Source organism: Centroberyx affinis, unplaced genomic scaffold (assembly GCF_046629955.1).
Source record: "Centroberyx affinis isolate AG114_WGS23_722 - 3 ecotype Tasmania unplaced genomic scaffold, CSIRO-AGI_Caff_v1 ptg003831l_1, whole genome shotgun sequence".
Lineage (NCBI taxonomy): Eukaryota > Metazoa > Chordata > Actinopteri > Beryciformes > Berycidae > Centroberyx > Centroberyx affinis.
This window is the reverse complement of record NW_027281686.1, coordinates 120,001-125,000: the sequence shown is the minus strand read 5'-3', so window position 1 is coordinate 125,000 and position 5,000 is coordinate 120,001.

Below are 5,000 nucleotides of genomic sequence, written 5' to 3'. Positions count from 1 at the left end.
AAGACCAGAGAGGCTGAGAAGCGGGGGCACTGCCTGCGCTCTTCCCCCTCTCTGGTGTTTGAGTTTTCAGCTGCCAGAGACTAAGTCCCCAAGACCAGAGAGGCTGAGAAGCGCGGGCACTGCCTGCGCTGTTCCCCCTCTCTGGTGTTTGAGTTTTCAGCTGCCAGAGACTAAGTCCCCAAGACCAGAGAGGCTGAGAAGCGCGGGCACTGACTGCGCTGTTCCCCCTCTCTGGTGTTTGAGTTTTCAGCTGCCAGAGACTAAGTCCCCAAGACCAGAGAGGCTGAGAAGCGCGGGCACTGCCTGCGCTGTTCCCCCTCTCTGGTGTTTGAGTTTTCAGCTGCCAGAGACTAAGTCCCCATGACCAGAGAGGCTGAGAAGCGGGGGCACTGCCTGCGCTGTTCCCCCTCTCTGGTGTTTGAGTTTTCAGCTGCCAGAGACTAAGTCCCCAAGACCAGAGAGGCTGAGAAGCGCGGGCACTGCCTGCGCTGTTCCCCCTCTCTGGTGTTTGAGTTTTCAGCTGCCAGAGACTAAGTCCCCAAGACCAGAGAGGCTGAGAAGCGGGGGCACTGCCTGCGCTGTTCCCCCTCTCTGGTGTTTGAGTTTTCAGCTGCCAGAGACTAAGTCCCCAAGACCAGAGAGGGGGAACAGCGCAGGCACTGCCAGCGCTTCCCAGCCTCTCTGGTGTTTGAGTTTTCAGCTGCCAGAGCCTAAGTCCCCAGGACCAGAGAGGGGGAGAAGGGCAGGCACTGCCAGCGCTTCCCAGCCTCTCTGGTGTTTGAGTTTTCAACTGCCAGAGCCTAAGTCCCCAGGACCAGAGAGGGGGAGAAGCGCAGGCACTGCCAGCGCTTCCCAGCCTCTCTGGTGTTTGAGTTTTCAGCTGCCAGAGACTAAGTCCCCAGGACCAGAGAGGGGGAACAGCGCAGGCACTGCCAGCGCTTCCCAGCCTCTCTGGTGTTTGAGTTTTCAGCTGCCAGAGCCTAAGTCCCCAGGACCAGAGAGGGGGAGAAGGGCAGGCACTGCCAGCGCTTCCCAGCCTCTCTGGTGTTTGAGTTTTCAGCTGCCAGAGCCTAAGTCCCCAGGACCAGAGAGGGGGAGAAGCGCAGGCACTGCCAGCGCTTCCCAGCCTCTCTGGTGTTTGAGTTTTCATCAGCCAGAGCCTAAGTCCCCAGGACCAGAGAGGGGGAGAAGCGCAGGCACTGCCAGCGCTTCCCAGCCTCTCTGGTGTTTGAGTTTTCAACTGCCAGAGCCTAAGTCCCCAGGACCAGAGAGGGGGAGAAGCGCCGGCACTGCCAGCGCTTCCCAGCCTCTCTGGTGTTTGAGTTTTCAGCAGCCAGAGCCTAAGTCCCCAGGACCAGAGAGGGGGAGAAGCGCAGGCACTGCCAGCGCTTCCCAGCCTCTCTGGTGTTTGAGTTTTCAGCTGCCAGAGCCTAAGTCCCCAGGACCAGAGAGGGGGAACAGCGCAGGCACTGCCAGCGCTTCCCAGCCTCTCTGGTATTGGGGACTTAGTCTCTGGCAGTTGAACACCCAAACACCAGAGAGGGGGAGAAGCGCGGGCACTGCCTGCGCTGTTCCCCCTCTCTGGTCTTGGGGACTTAGTCTCTGGCAGCTGAAAACTCAAACACCAGAGAGGGGGAGAAGCGCAGGCAGTGCCCGCGCTCCTCAGCCTCTCTGGTATTGGGCCGGAGTACCAGGGGCACAGAGAAATTTCTCTCCAGAGCCTAAGTCCCCAAGACCAGAGAGGGGGAGAAGCGCTGGCAGTGCCTGCCTTTCTCCCCCTCTCTGGTCATGGGGACTTTGGCTCTGGAGCGAAATTTCCATGTGCCACTGGTTCTCCGGGACTGACTTTGCTGTTTTGGTCTGGGGGAAACTCAAACACCACAGAGGCTGAGAAGCCAGGGCCGATGCCCCTCGCTCTCCTGGGTCCCCCCCGGACCTTTCGGCGCGTTTACCCCGGCCGACACGCCACCATTGGCCGCCTTGACACACCCTGTCCCAGCCACGGTCTCCACGGGGTCTCCTGGGAACCACTCGGCCTCCCGGAGAGTGACTTACAGGCCGATTGAACCGGGGGGATCCGCTGGAAACTTCGGCCGTAGTAGCTAGTCCGAAAACGACGGAGAAAAGGAAGAAAAACCTCGGTTTACAAAAACACCGAAAGGTCGCCGAAAACGAGGCCGTCAGGGAAGCTCTCCGGGCCCCTGGAACGGGCCCTTCGAGCCGATGGAACCGGAGGGAGGCGCTGGAAACTTCGGCTGCGGTAACTCGGCCGAAAAATGAACTCCGAAAAACCTCCATCGGAAAAAACCGGGAAATCTCCGAAAACGAGGCCGACGGGGGAGCACTACGGCCCGCTGGAAGGCGCCCTGCGCGCCGATGGAACCGGGGGGGACCACTGGAAACTTCGGCCGTGTTAAACACGGAAACACGGCCGAAAAATAAAAAACGAAAAATAAAAAAAAAGCTCCATAAGAAAACACCGGGAAATCGCCGGGAACGAGGCCGACGGGGAAGGCCTCGGGCCCCCTGGAACGGGCCCTGCGCGCCGATGGAACCGGGGGGACCGACGGGAAACTTCGGCCGTGGCAAGTCGGCCGAAAAATAAAAAATGAAAACAAAAAAAAGCTCCATAAGAAAACACCGGGATATCGCCGAAAAAGAGGCCGACGGGGAAGCCCTCCGGCCGGATACAATCCGCTCGACCCCGGCCTCCGCTCCCCGGGAGGCCCGGGCTTTGGCCAAACGTGTTCCCCGGAAACGGCAGCTCTTTTCCGGCTATCTTATGTCTGAACAATGTCTGGAGGTACATGTTTTCAAAAACCGTGTTTCTGAAATCGGGCAGGGACCTGTCTGCAAAACCACCCGTTACCGTGTCGCCTCCCCAAACACCAGAGAGGCTGAGAAGCGCGGGCACTGCCTGCGCTATTCCCCCTCTCTGGTCCTGGGGACATAGGCTCTGGCAGTCGAACACCCAAACCCAAACACCAGAGAGGGGGAGAAGCGGGGGCACTGCCTGCGCTATTCCCCCTCTCTGGTCCTGGGGACATAGGCTCTGGCAGTCGAACACCCAAACCCAAACACCAGAGAGGGGGAGAAGCGGGGGCACTGCCTGCGCTTCTCCCCCTCTCTGGTCTTGGGGACTTAGGCTCTGGCAGTCGAACACCCAAGACCAGGGAGAGGCCCCTGAGCTTAGCCAGCTATCCTCCAGGCTCCGGGCTGCCTTTCCAAGGCCCCTGGCCCCCGGGTGAAGGCCGCAGGCTCCGGGCTCACTCCCACCCCAGTTTCCAGCCCCTGCTTCGGCCCCCACCGCCGGGGAGAGGCCCCTAAGCCTAGCCGGCTATCCTCCAGGCTCCGGGCTGCCTTTCCAAGGCCCCTGGCCCCCGGGTGAAGGCGGCAGGCTCCGGGCTCACTCCCACCCCAGTTTCCAGCCCCTGCTTCGGCCCCCACCGCCGGGGAGAGGCCCCTAAGCCTAGCCGGCTATCCCCCAGGCTCCGGGCTGCCTTTCCAAGGCCCCTGGCCCCCCGGTGAAGGCGGCAGGCTCCGGGCTCACTCCCACCCCCGTTTCCAGCCCCTGCTTCGGCCCCCACCGCCGGGGAGAGGCCCCTAAGCCTAGCCGGCTATCCCCCAGGCTCCGGGCTGCCTCTCCAAGGCCCCTGGCCCCCCGGTGAAGGCGGCAGGCTCCGGGCTCACTCCCACCCCCGTTTCCAGCCCCTGCTTCGGCCCCCACCGCCGGGGAGAGGCCCCTGAGCCTAGCCGGCTATCCTCCAGGCTCCGGGCTGCCTCTCCCAGGCCCCTGGGCCCCGGGAGAAGGCCGCAGGCTCCGGGCTCACTCCCACCCCCGTTTCCAGCCCCTGCTTCGGCCCCCACCGCCGGGGAGAGGCCCCTGAGCCTAGCCGGCTATCCTCCAGGCTCCGGGCTGCCTCTCCCTGGCCCCTGGGCCCCGGGTGAAGGCGGCAGGCTCCGGGCTCACTCCCACCCCCGTTTCCAGCCCCTGCTTCGGCCTCCACCGCCGGGGAGAGGCCCCTAAGCCTAGCCGGCTTTCCTACAGGCTCCGGGCTGCCTTTCCCAGGCCCCTGGCCCCCGGATGAAGGCTGCGGGCTCCAGCTCACTTCCACCCCCGTTGACAGCCCCTGCTTCGGCCCCCAAGACATAGGAGAGGCCCCTAAGCTTAGCCAACTATCCTCCAGGCTCCGGGCTGCCTCTCCCAGGCCCCTGGCCCCCGGATGAAGGCCGCAGGCTCCGGCTGACTTCCACCCCTCGTTCCCAGGCCCCTGGCCCCCGGATAAAGGCTGCGGGCTCCAGCTCACTTCCACCCCCATTGACAGCCCCTGCTTTGGCCTCCACCGCCGGGGAGAGGCCCCTAAGCTCAGCCAGCTATCCTACAGGCTCCGGGCTGCCTTTCCCAGGCCCCTGGGCCCCGGGTGAAGGCGGCAGGCTCCGGCTGACTTCCACCCCTCATTCCCAGGCCCCTGGCCCCCGGATAAAGGCTGCGGGCTCCAGCTCACTTCCACCCCCGTTGACAGCCCCTGCTTCGGCCCCCAAGACATAGGAGAGGCCCCTAAGCTTAGCCAACTATCCTCCAGGCTCCGGGCTGCCTCTCCCAGGCCCCTGGCCCCCGGGTGAAGGCCGCAGGCTCCGGCTGACTTCCACCCCTCGTTCCCAGGCCCCCGGCCCCCGGATCAAGGCCGCGGGCTCCAGCTCACTTCCACCCCCGTTGACAGCCCCTGCTTCGGCCCCCAAGACATAGGAGAGGCCCCTAAGCTTAGCCAACTATCCTCCAGGCTCCGGGCTGCCTCTCCCAGGCCCCTGGCCCCCGGGTGAAGGCCGCAGGCTCCGGCTGACTTCCACCCCCGTTGACAGCCCTCGCTTCGGCCCCCAAGACATAGGAGAGGCCCCTAAGCTTAGCCAACTATCCTCCAGGCTCCGGGCTGCCTTTCCCAGGCCCCTGGCCCCCTTGTTTAGGCTGCAGGCTCCAGCTCACTTCCACCCCCGCTGACAGC